We start from the raw sequence: 14,656 nt of genomic DNA on the forward strand, positions 1-14,656 counted from the left end.
CTAATGTCTAGAATCTACAATGAACTCAAACAAATCAGTAAGAAAAAAAAATCTCATCAAAAAGTGGGCTAAGGACATGAATACACAATTCTCAAAAGAAGATATACAAACAGACAACAAACATATGAAAAAAATGCTCAACATCACTGATGATCAGGGAAATGAAAATCAACACCACAACATGATACCACCTTACTCCTGCAAGAATGACCATAATAAAAAAATAAAAAACAGTAGATGTTGGCATGGATGTAGTTATCAGGGAACACTTCTACACTGCTGGTTGGAATGTAAACTAGTACAGCCACTGTGAAAAACAGTGTGGAGACTCCTTAAAGAACTAAAAGTAGAACTACCATTTGATCCAGCAATCCCACTACTGGGTATCTATCCAGAGGAAAAGAAGTCATTATATGAAAAAGATACTTGCACATGGATGTTTACAGCAGCACAATTGACAATTACAAAATCATGGAACCAACCTAAATGCCCATCAATCAATGAGTGGATGAAGAAACTTTGGTATATATATATGTGATGGAATACTATTCAGCCATAAAAAGGAATGAGTTAACAGCATTTACAGTGACCTGGATGAGATTGGAGACTCTTATTCTAAGTGAAGTAACTCAGGAATGGATAACCAAACATCATATGTTCTCACTGATGTGTGGGAACTAAGCTATGAGGACACAAAGGCATAAGAATTATACAATGGACTATGGAGACTTGGGGGGAATAAATGAGGGGGTAGAGGGATAAAAGACTACAAATATGGTACAGTGTGTACTGCTAGATTGATGGGGCACCAAAATCTCACAAATCACCACTAAAGCACTCACTCATGGGACTAAATACCACCTGTACCCCAATAGCTTAAGGAAATTTTTTTTAAAAATTGTCATTTGTTCTCTGTTCATAACAGGTACAGTGCCCAATTCTTGAGAATCCAAGTTTTCTCAGACTATCATTGATGTCACCAAGAATCTGATCAGAAAGAGAGTGAAAAAGAGACATCAAACTAAACAAAATCTCATACTTGAGTTTCATCTCTTTCCATTACCACCTCAATCCTCACCTCCTTAGAGCACCCAGCTAAAATTCTCATTTATGCATTTTACACATATATATGTATATATATTTAAATATATTTTATATATATATATAAAATAAACCTTGGAAAATAATATATTTAAAAGAAGAATGAAGTACACAGTTAGAGAACAGTAATCTATTAACTTGTCAATGAAAGTTCCATTACAGTGTATATGCAAATACCTGAAAGTATACATCATTTGGTCTGTCTCACCCACTGTTGCCAAAAGATTTAAGGTGGAAATTCTAAGAATTTTAATCTCACAAACCTAATTAGTTTGCTCAAAACTTTTCTCCCCTAATCAAATTAGAATCAGCAAGAAAAGAATCTGGTCAATAAAGAAAAACATCTGATAGAATAGTATTAATACAAATTTATGTTCCCAACTTTATTAATTAAATTTTACAGTTATAAATTTATTATTTTTTAAACTTCATCTATTTAAAGTTTCCCCAATTAACAGTTCTCAAGAGAACAGCTATGTAGGAACCACATCTCTTAGTTCTTTGGATGCCCCATAGAGTACAAAGTGCCTTGCTTACAGTTGAAGCTCAAAGAATGTTTTATCAATCAGTCAAAAAATTATGATGTTTGCTCAATGTTTATGGATAATTGTGTCAAGAGAAGTCCTGAGCACAAATTCAAAGTGTTTGGGACTCTTCTAGTCACTAAGCAATTTCAGGAGAAGAAAAATTATATCAAGTATGAGGTATTGATTCCTTTCCCACACTCCTTCATAAACTGCTCTGTAAGAATTTTAAACAAACATGAGGCACATATAACTTTCTTAGAAATGCCAAAACATTCTACACTCTTCAAACATTAGAATTATAAAAACATTTATCAATGTTTTATTAATTGAAAGTAGAAAGTAAATCTTTAATACTACCCACCCAGACAAATCAATACCCACTAGTTACAAGGTAATCCTCCAATTGAATATGCCAACTGTAGAGCATGAAGTTTTCCATGAATACAGATTTTCAAACAATGAACACCTGGCACAGAATCTGTCATAACATTCCCCATCATCGGCACTCTTGGCTGAAAAGGAATAAGAATATCTATTTATGTGCTCAATTAAATGAGCTGTTCAAATATACTCTAATAACCAACCACTATGTGGACAAACAGGTAGTCAAACTAATTAGATGGCTAAAGTTACCAACCCTTTTCTTGGATGTATTTTATTTCAGATGAATGTGGGATAATATATTAAATCATATAACAAGCAATAATTTTTATAGTAGAAATGTAACTTGCTTATTGTGTGTAGATTAACATTATCCTCAATTGATTTGAAATGGAAATATTTTCCAAAATGTCATTTTATTGCTAGTATATTTAGAAAAATTTGGAAAAGTTTTAGCCAATCTCATGTTACTTTTCGCCATTTAGAACCCAGCTGTTTTCTTTACCCCACACTTCCAATCATGATATTGAAGACCCCTGACAACTACCACATCAGAGAAAACTGCCCGGTGGTGAGAAAACCACCACTAGGGATGATGTCAATATGCACAATTTGCAAACAATTTATCTCTTCAAAAAGTAAATATATCTTGGGTATTACCTTACTTGTAAAGTAGCTTAGTATACATTTTTTTCTTTTCTTATTTATGTAATACATAAATATATGTTCATTATTTTTTTAAAAAAATACAATTGATGGATATGTACATGTAAAAAATTGCTTTTGTCACCCCTCTAACAGCAATATTGAGTTCTAATTCCCTCACCAAAGAAAATCTTTGTTAGGTTCAGTGGATATTGTTTCACAATAAGCATACAACTCATATATGCACACCTACTACATACATATTATTTTTCCTTTTTAAAATTTAAATCTCCATATATGATAACTGAATTAAAACGCCAAGATATACAGTCATACTCTACATAATGACATTTCAGTCAACAATAAACTGCATAAGATTGTAATGGAGCTGAAAAGTTTCTACTGCCTAGTGATATTGTAGCTGTCATAACATTCACAGTGCAATGTATTCCTCACATGATTGTAATGATGCTGGCATAAACAAACCTACTGTGCTGCCAGTCGTATAAAAGTCTATCCAATATGATTATGTACAGCATATAATACTTCATAAAAATAAACAACTATGCTACTGGTTTTTGTATTTACTATACTTTGATCATTATTTCAGAGTATACTTCTCTACTTCTTTTTTTAAGTCAACTGTAAAACAGCCTCAGGCAGGTCCTTCAGGAGGAATTCCAGAAGAAGGCATTGTTATCACAGAAGATAACAGTTCCGTGAGTGTTATTGTCCCTGAAGACATTCCAGTAGGACAAAGTGTGGAGGTGAAAGACAGTGATATTTGATGATCCTGACCCTGTTTTGGCCTAGGCTAATGTATGTGTTTGTGTCTTAGTTTAAAAAATATTTTAAGTAAAAAGAGAAAATAAAAATGGAAAATATTATATATATTTTCTTTATAAAATAATGATAAAATCTTAAATCGATTTAAAGAAAAGAAATTTGTATAATTGTATGTTTGTGTTTTAAGCTAAATATTATTATAAAAGAGCCCAAAAGTTTTTTTAAAAGTAAAAAGTTACATTAAGCTAAGGTTATTAATGATAACTTTTTTAATAAATTTAGTACAACCTAAGTGTACATTGTTTATAACAACCTATAGTAGTGCACAATAATGCCCTAGGCCTTCACATGTACTCACTACTTACTCACTGACTCACCCAGAGCAACTTCCAGTCCCTCAAGCTCCATTCATGGTAAATGCCTAACAAGTACACTAATTTTTATCTCTTATCCCATATCTTTACTGTATCTTTTCTGTGTTTAGGTATGCAAATATTTACCATTAGGTTACACTTGCATACAGTATTCAGTACAGCAACATGCTGTACAAGTTTGTAGCCTAAGAGAATCCACCACACCGTAGAGCCCAGGTGTGTAGTAGATTATACCGCCTACATTTGTGTAAGTATACTCTATGATGTTCACACAATTTCAAGATCACCTAACAACTCATTTCTTAGAACATACCCTCATCATTAAGCATTCAATGACTGTATATTTTGTTCCACACATTTCCATTTAGTTTTCTCTTTAATATATTCATTCAGAGGTGGCAGTTGCTATTGCCATTTTGCTTTTAAATTAAGTATCACTAAAAAGCTAACTGTTGCTACTTAGTAACCTTCATCCCTGTCACCCTGCCTTAGGCAGCACAGCACACAATGGAGTCTCATCATGTAAGTGAAATGGATTTCTGTGTTTGTCCTGTGAACATTTACCCCAGGGATTCTCACAGATTGAGTGAGCACAGTGTTAGTGGACTGGGTTTTTATAGCTAAAGGGAACCAAATACCATGTGCAATTTGCTCAGCGCCACTTGGCAGTCTTTTCTAACAGTTCAAATGTTTACATATTTTACTTTAGAAGTACCAGCCACGTTCCCACTGTACGTAACCCTTGCTCTCACATCATTCCATGTTTCTTTCCTCTCTTTATAAGTAACATCTTAATGAAAAACCAGAAAAGACTCCCTAAAGAGCCTCCGAGCTTACAGTTCTGCACAACACAGAACATGGTGCAGACAAAATGAAAACTGTGGAGTATACCCAGGACTCCCCACATTTACTGAATTCCATTCAGAAGAAATCCGGGCTCCCAGAAATTCCATGCAAGAGCATTTATTGCTATGGAATCCTAAAAGATCTGAATAAAGGCAGTCTCCACTACAAGGGATCTGGACACCGAGAGTTTGACTAATCAGAGTGCTGAGAACCCTTGAATTAGCTTTCCAAATAAATTTGAGTAAAAGTAAACAAAAAGCATATTCTTCCTAATTCATAATAAAGAACAGTAATAGCTACACTGTTCTGAGTTGGAGCTCAGCTCAATCTCTTCAGCTTAAAATTAGAGTGCCAAAGGTATGTACTGGATAGTCATTGTGAAAATTATATCATCCACATAAAATGTTTAGCATAGAATCTTCCAAATGATAGTTGTAATTATTATACTTATTACTGCTGTCATCATTTTGATTTTTCAGGAATTTAGTTATTTAAAGTGTGCAGTAGAATGAGCCCAAATGTCTGAATATAAGAAATAAGACCTTTTTCTTCCTAACACCTTAATCCTTCTGTACGTTCTCTGCTGTCTGCCCAACACCTGGAAAGGTAACTGATGAATGAATGAATGATCAAATGAATATCTTTTAGCACTATTGCATTTTACATTATTTTTCTCCCCATTTACCTCCTAGAATTTTTCATCTTTTATTGAAAAACATGATTTTTTTTTCCATTTCTTGCCAGCCTATACCAGACCACTGTAGTCATCACATACAGTGATAGCTTTTACAACATTTGAAACTTAAAGTGGGCTATTTTCCCCCTACTGCCAATAAGTATATTCCTACTAAATCCATTTATCAGTTCTATGATGAGCATAAAGATGACTGGGAAGATGAGTAATAATAGTAGGCAAGCTGATCTACCTCAAATTCTCTAAAATTTCTAAATATGCTGTGCTTTTCTTTTACATAAAAGATTATAGGGCGACAGAACCGGTACATTAAATTTGGAAAGGCAGCTCAGTGATACAGGGGTAGCCAGTTGAGTCCACAGTGGAACTTTCCCATAAACCTACCCTATAATCAATTACATATTTCCTTAAGGTCTAAATTACTGGAGAGAGAAGTGTCTGTTAATCTTATTAAATTATGATCATTACCGCTAACCATTCAGCAGCTTAAAGGTAAAACAGCAGTATCCTTTTTAAAGTAGACATACCAAAAATTTTTCCTACACTTCTCTTTAATTTCAAACTCTTTTGTTTTTCATGAATTCGAATAACAATGAATAAGATTGTAATTCAAGCACAGCATTCTGAATTCTCCCCCTCTCAATAGTCTCTACTTTCCAAAACAGTTCAAAAGAAGACAACATACTAATCCAATGTCACAAAGCATTTTCTCATGTGCTATTGAGAAAAACTTATCACACAAATCTAGTTTAATCTTTGATGTCCTACTAATTATTTCTGCTAAGAAGCTACTTTCTATATTTGAGAACATTTGTTACTTCCAGAATCCTGTTGTGATAAAATACACAAACAACAAAAGTATAATAGAGGCAAGGGAGATATTGAAGCCTAGTCTGAGAAATAATGCTTTTCATAGTTAGCAGGATAATGGAGTTGAAAGTAGTTAAGAGGAGAATAGAAAGGGACAGCTGACTCCTCCTGAGATGCCAATTTATAGTGTTTTTCTCTTATCACTTTTGAAGTGAGGCAAACATCAGACGTTCTCAGATGGCACTGGCAATACAGAAGCAAGTTTTAGGTTGAAAACAAAAACGAATTTGATCACAACCATCTAGGATTTTTCAAACTACTGCTTTGATATAGTCGGTAGGATAAATAAGGAGTAAATGAACCTAAATGTCTTTTGTAATAACTGCTAAATAGTTATTTTTATACCACTCTGTAATTTCTAATTATGCCATAGGAACAAAGGCAAACTATGGCAACCATAAAAATGAACCTCTTAGATCTCCTACAGTTACGAACATAATTGTCAAACAGCGCTAGATGCTGCATTCTGAAACCACTTACTGTTTGTGATCTAGCATGCTTCCCAGCCAATGACTAAGACCAAGACCATCACTGCAAGATCCAGGAGTTCACTGATGGGAAGACCCTGTTAGCCTTGCTGAAACTGTCCTAAAACTATGCTGCACTCTAAGACCTTCCTTCCACTCTTTCTCCCATCCTTCCTTCATCCCTGCCCTCTCTCTTTCAGAGGGATCAGACCTGCATCATGGTCTGAAAGTTCTTCTAGTCTCTTCTGGCTCTCTCCTCAATAAATATCTCTTCACATCTAATCCTGTTTTGGCACCTGCTACTCAAACAACTGTTACCTACACCTATGCCTTACACCAAAGAAAATTTAGGCAGATCCATTTTTATAAACAATCATACTTTAAAGTAACTGGATAAATATATAAAGCAAGCAAGATAATCTTCTTTGCCTCTAATTATGCCTTAATTTATGTTTTGTAAGTTCAGATTTCTATTTATTGGTTTTCACTCAAGTTTAATACTATTCTCCTAATATCTCCAATCCCTAATACACAGATATCTTGCCCCTATTAAACTAAAAAAAAAATACCTTCAATTTATTTTAAAATTTCAATTAAAAGGGCAAGTTTCTCAGGTGGCTTTGAATAAACCAGTGCAGCGGCCTATATAACTGATATAGAAAGTTATTTCTCATTCTTTCCTATTTTGGAAATGGGGGAAAGATGTGTGGCTAGTTACCAAACCCCTTTCAGCTTTGGGCTACACAACCACTAGATATTTTCCAGCCTCCCTTGCAGCTAGGTATGACCATGAGACTGAGTTTCAGCCAGAGAAATGTGAGTAGAAATTAAGGGCACCATTTCCACACCTGGCTCATAAAAACCTCCCTGTGTGATGCTCTTTATCCTTTTATGATCACTGCCAACAAGTATAGGAAATGTGAAAACCATATGATGAAGATGAAAGAGTGACCATACCATGGGAGGATGGGTCACTGAATTGCCAACTAAACAAGAGCTGCCTGACCTGGAACACCTGAACTGTCGTGTAAACAAGAAATAAACTTACTGCATTAAGCCTCTGAGATTCAGTTCTGAGCTTGTTGCAGCAGCTGGCATTACCTTAATATATAGTTTTGCAGCACAAGTATTCTCAATAGGTTCATAGTAAAGACTGCTCCTACAGGGTAGTGATGATAAGGGTATGGCAGATGGTTCTGTTAACAACAAAGCCAGTCTCCCAAAAGATGGGGTCTTCCCCTTGTTTGGTGTCATGAAGCCAATACACAAAACTAAAAGTGAGCGTCCAGCAGTGCAGACTTCATTCAATGGCCATGGAACTAAGAAGTGGGAGCAGGGCTCACAAATAAGCTTCTCAACTAGTGAGGAGTTTAAAATATAGGGTTTCTCTAATGAAGGGGTTGGATATTAAAAGCAAAGGGTGGAAGTGGTAGAATAGTAAACTTCTTAGAACCAGAGTGCTGCCTTCCTCTGTCCTTTTATGGCTTCTTCTGGTCATTGTCATGGCAATTGTAACCTCATGGTGCTGGTGGGAGTGTCATTTTGCATGAAAATGAGATTATAGTGAAGCTTGAGGTGTTTCTGAGGTCCTTAGGTTGGCTATCTTGGTTCTAACCAGTCTCAGCTGGTCTGGTTACAAAGGGAGCTTTTTATCACAGCCATCTTGTTTCTTAAAGATAAACAGAGTTAGGATAGGGTGAAATTTCAATTCTGTTACATAGACATTACACCAGGTAACAGTTCCAAAGATGGCTACCAAAAGTTTTTTTAAACATGCCACTCCTCCACTCCTCCTTTCAAGAAGTAGTTTGTTTCCCCCTCTCCTTGAATCTGCAAGATCCTATGACTTGTTTTGACCAATATAAAACAGTAGAAGTGTCCTTATACCACTTCAAGCCTAACCTTTAAAAGCCCAAACAGCTTTTTTTTTTTTTTTTTGAGACGGAGTCTAGCTCTGACGCCCAGGCTGGAGTGCAGTGGTGCAATCTCGGCACACTGCAAGCTCCGCCTCCCGGGTTCACGCCATTCTCCTGCCTCAGCCTCCCAAGTAGCTGGGACTACAGGTGCCCACCACCGCGCCTGGCTAATTTTTTGTATTTTTAGTAGAGGCGGGGTTTCACCACGTTAGCCAGGATGGTCTCGATCTCCTGACCTCGTGATCCGCCCACCTCCGCCTCCCAAAGACAGCTTTTAGTTTTAGTTTCATGAAACCCAGTATTCATGCTGTAAGGAAGCACAGTCTCTCCTAAAGACAGGGACCACTTGAAGGGACCCTGGAGGATGAGATGCCACGTGGAGGATGAGGCCACATGGAAAAGACTCAAGGTAACACAGCCAACTGCCAGCTTCAAGTACCCAGGCCTTACCAAGACAGCCTTCTTTCCAGCCTAGCCACGTGAGTGACTGAACTGTCTAGACAACCACAGAATCACAATACACAATGAACTGCTATTTTAAATGACTAAGTTGTTACAGGTTTTGCCAGGGAGAGGGGTATGGAGGAATGATTGTCACACCATAGGAGATAACAGATACATTGTGGTTTTTATTAAAGAGGTAAACAATTTACAGTAAGAGATACTTTGAGAAGTGATATTCCCTCGATTGGGTTTTCAGCTTTGAAATTCCAAAATATTAATATGTTCTCCATCAAATAAATAAATGCCAAATAAGCATCTTTACCTGTTAACAAATATGCCCCAATTTCTACATAAAAAATATAAATAGTATATTTTTGCTAAAATAAAGGTAAACTCACATACAAATGGGTGAAAACTGAAAATGTCCCTTTCATGCTTCTTTCACAGCTCCAAAACACTCCCCTTCCTAGAGGCAACTGCTGAGGACATTTTAGTTTTTGGTGTGTTTTAGTTAGTCATCCAGGTTTTTGCCTATGAAATATCTGTGTGTTTGTATATGTATGTAGCTTTCTGTATTCAAATATTTGAATCAGACTGTACATGTTCTTTTGCAACTCATAGAATTCATTTTTGAAGGAACAAATATTCCATGAGAGACTATATCAAGGGACATTATTTTTTCATACCTGTGCTTTCTTTTTGCCAAGTCTACATTTAGTAGCTTATCTCTGCTAGGACCAAGAGTGTGCCACCAACTATTTCCCTCCTTTGATTTAAGTATATTGTATAACAAGAGTTTTGGAAATGCAGACAATCATTCCCACAGAGAAGTTTCTTATCTCTTTGATTCTGAGTCATTTTCATTGCACGAATACTTGTTTTTCAGGTTTATGTTTTGACTATTTCTCAATAGTCTTCAATCAAGAAAAAATGGTGATGGAGAGATAAAGCTTTGATGTTCACATTATCAACTTATTGCAAACAAAGATTGTGAGGGCACTAATAATCTTTTGCTGTCTCAAAATTGTAATATAGTCCCAAGCTTGGGAAGGGGAGAATGAGATACACATGAACATGTATACAAACTTTTCTCCTTGTTTGTATCTCTTTGTTCCCAGATTCTTGAGTCAGTCAACTTTGAAAAAGCTAATAGCCATATAGAGGAATTTCTCGGATCAAAACAGCCAGGTTTCTTGAATGCCAGACATCATTAAAGATGGATAATTTTTGGTACTTTAATTCTAGAAGAAAATGCACATCGTCGTCTTTGAATACCTAGAGATAAATACCATGCCCTAAGGTGTTCGCAGTGCACAAACTTAAGAAGAAAGGAATTCTGTATTTAGACAATGGATGAAAATAGACTTTTTCATTTCATTAACAAAATATGAAGTAGGATATCTTTGTATCTGGTTTCAATAGCATATGTATCTTCTTTCAACCAACAATATAGAATATGTGCATTTGTGAGAGAATTCCACCGAGTTGAATGCCCTTCAGTATCAGGCAATGGCTTGGTTGAGACAGACAATTTTCATTTCATGAGAGCAATATACTTAGCACGATGTTTCTTCAGTTATTGGTACATATCCCTTTGGTGTATTTGACAGTATCAAGAAGCAACTGATAATAATAACAACTGTAGCAGAGTGTATCTCCTAAGATGGTCTAAATAATATCTCTTACCTCACATAATCTTATGATACAACTCCATCCATTAAAATATGAGATCTGTATTCCCTCTTCTTGAAACTGGCTGGACTTTTGTGACTGGTCAAAGAAATAGGGTACGGTGGAAGAGATGCTGCACGACTTCTGAGGCTAGCTTCTGCCTGGCAGCTGGACAATCATGCTTTGAACACTGAGCCTTTACATATGCAAGATAATGGCCCCAAAGCAGCAATGCTGTGAGAAAGTCCAAAACAGCCCACCCATGAGAACAAATGAAAAGCCCAGAAACATCATGAAGAGAAATGTCCAGTCAGCTCCCAGCTACTCCAGTCCCTCATTGTTCCAGCTATAGTTCCTCAAACCAGAATCATCCAGTCAAGCCCTTCCCAAACTCCTGACCCACAAAAAGCATGAGAGAGAATAAAATGGTTACTCCTGTTCTAAGTCACAGGGTTTCAGGGTGCCTTGTTACAAAGCAGTACATAACTAGAACAATACCTAATATTTATTGAGCTATAGAATTGAGTATAAAATATTTTATTCAATTTATTAAACACATAGTATTTGTGTAGTCAGGATTCAAGGATTTTAGATGTATTAATTTATTAATTCATTTAATGCTTTTATTAAACTCCTGTGAGATAGGTATAATTACTCTATTTCAAAGATAAGAAAACTGTAGCAAAGAGTGCTTTTGTAACGTTTCCAAAGTCATAGTAGTAGATGGCAAAGGAAGAGTTTACCTCTGAACATCTAGCTCCTGAGTCAATACTTTATTGTATTATTTCTTTATTATTATGATATATTTAGGATTGCCATTGACGTATGTATTTATATATCACATACATTCATATCAACATGCATCTGTATCAACCACAGTTATATTATTGGATAGAATATAAATATTCAGAACTTTAAGATAACACACAAGACTTCAGAAAAATATCTGCCTGAAGCTATTCATCCAGACTCTCTGGAAATCATGCCTCTTAAAGCATTTCCTGAAAAAGTGTTTTCATTTTGTTCTGTTTTGTTATCACAGACTTGGCATTTCACTGAGAGTCATTACATGAAATTGTGATACGGAAACTACTACATAATCAGTCAGAAGCAATATTGTAGATCTCTAACAAGGCATTAGAAAAAACACCTGTTAGAATTTGTATTATGATAATGCACACAATATCTAGACACTAAAATATTGTGCCTCTTTGAGGCACTTTTCTGCAATGAATTTTCTTGCCTGGTTTCTCCCACTTCAGGCTTTAAAATATTCACTGTAGATGGAATCCAAAGTATCAGAGTATAGAAATACCTAGAAGGGTTATTTATCTTGGGAATACATATTTAAAAGTAGTGATTAAGAATTACTTATATTGTATTGAAAGCAACAGAGAGTTTAACATACCAATTATTTATAACAAATTCTAAAGACTATGCAGCAGTACCCAAATCTTTAGTTCATCCTTACAATTGAGTTGATGATAAACCATAACTTTTATGGCTAGAACATGACCTCAGAAGTGGAACCATCTGCATCTTCTCAGATGGGCATTTGTTTCATAAACAGGACCACACCTCACATTTGTGGAGTCCAAGGTACAAGTACAAATGAAGACCTACATACCATGTATCTAAATATGGAAAAATTATCACTTATGCTGCACCTAGAGACTGGCCAGCATTTCCACCCAGGGACCTCATAGCTATTTTGGGGAGGTTACCATGAGGATTCAGGGGCTAACAGAGTCACATTCTCCTTTGGTTTTTAGCCCTGCTGCCTATGACCATGAGAGGCAATACAGATCTACTTGGGGCAGGGCACGTATTTCCCTACCACTTATATTTGCTCACTAAACTTACGAAAATTTGCTGTTGTTAGGCAATCTGCAATGGTTTTATACATCTATAATCTGTAAATTCTTTCAAATTCCACCCATCAAAAGGTCAACTCTAATTCCTTTCCCCTTGAATATGATCCAATCATGATGACTTGGTTCCAGTAAGAACAATGTTATACAAGTAAACTCTGTGTAACTTTCAAGGCTAGTTTAAAGGAAGCAGTGACATAACCTCCAGCTGGATCCCCTGCCTTTCGTGTGTGTGCGCGTGCACATGTGTGTGTGTGTGTGTCCCACTGACTCTTGGAAATCATAGCCTTAGAGAGGTCGTGCATAGGTGTTGCAGGTGACAGCCTCAACTGAGACACCAGGCTGTGGCCAGCATCACCACCAGACATGTGAGTGAAGGAGGCTTTCGACTATTGCAGCCCAACTGATACTGAGTGTAACAGAGACAAGCTCTTCCCACCAAGCTAACTCTGCTCAAATTTCAGATTTGCAAGCAAAACAAATGTTTCTGTTGTTTTAAACCCCTGAGTTTGGAGGTGGTTAAGCAGCAGTAGATACCCACAATGCAAAATTAAATACTACTTTTCCTAATGGCATGTTATAATGTAAAATACCCCAGACTTCTAAGTCAGAAGATCTGAGAATTTGAATCAAAACTCCAACATTTACTAGTGTGTGGATATACGTCACTTATTTTAGCTTTTGTTTTCTCATTGATGTGACAGAACAACCCTCCCTCAGAGATATCAAGAGTATTCAAAAGGGAAGTGTATGTGGAAGAATGGAATTCAGGACACTTCACATTTTGTAAATGTTTCTTGAATCCGTATCTCACCATTCCAGATACTTACTCTTTGTTCTTTCTCTATCTCTATCACTTTTCCATGAGGGCTGAGAAATGTGGAAGTTATGCCTGCCACATCTGTATCTAAAAGTGTGAATAAACTATATTTTATTTTTAAACTGAGAAATTACTAGTAGATAATTCTTCAGATCATTACCCGATGAACCATTCAAAGAAGAAACTCAATACTGACAGGTTTTCCTTCTGGAAGTAATTGAAGACCCCAGAAAGAACAATATTATGTGTTCCACTGAGAAAGTATGCATTGATTCATCTTATATATATGCCTTCTCCCTGAAATGTATGCCTGAGGGAGGAAAATGCTCTCGATTAATGCCTCCCACTTCTCGATTCTGTAACCTACTCATGCTATAATGTTAGAATGCTCTGCATCCTAAAGAATTATTCAAAAACAGAATCTGACTTGAAAGGCTGACTTTTCTAGAAGCTAAACTTCAGAGATACTAAGTCTTTTTTTTTTAATTATCTCTTAATGTTTTCTAAATGGCATCAGAAGATGAATTTCAAAGAACTATAATTGATTTAAGATTTCACTTACCAAACAAACACAGTAAAAGATGATATCAAACATCTGCAGTTTTCAATCACATAACTTGCAAAGAAGCACAAAATGGTTTTAGTGAAGTGCATAATTTGCCATCCTTGCCATCAAAGGTAATTTTAAATACATAATTCACAATGCCCATTGACAGCAGGTCTCTCTTGTTCGGTATTAATCTGCCAGGATGAGTCTTGAAACATCAATGTCTCTCAATTAAAAGCATAAACTTTAAAAATGAGAAATAAAATCATGGTGGTATGAACAGGGCACGGGTGGGTAATTGACAAGCCTACATAATGTGGAAAAATCATAGGTTAGAGGAAAAGTCATAACAATAATATAAAGCTTTGGATTTGCACAGCCACTTCCCCTGAAGAGATCAAAGCCCCTTATATACATTATCTCATTAATCCCCCTGCTACCTGCTGCTTTGGCAATGTCAGGGCAGACACCCATCAGTGACTATTCTGTGGCCATCAGTGTCCTGTGTAGTAGCCTATTGTGAACCCTATTACTTTCATTCTCTTTTCTGTAATAAAGTGTGAGATTAGCGTTCGAGTCACAGCTGGAGATGCAAGGCAGCATCAGTTCTTAAACCAATTTATCCCTTTCCCCAACTTGTCACACTACACAGATAACTACCTAAAATATTTCCATCGACAGGTACGCTATTAACGG

Source organism: Mandrillus leucophaeus, unplaced genomic scaffold, assembly GCF_000951045.1.
Source record: "Mandrillus leucophaeus isolate KB7577 unplaced genomic scaffold, Mleu.le_1.0 Scaffold149, whole genome shotgun sequence".
NCBI lineage: Eukaryota > Metazoa > Chordata > Mammalia > Primates > Cercopithecidae > Mandrillus > Mandrillus leucophaeus.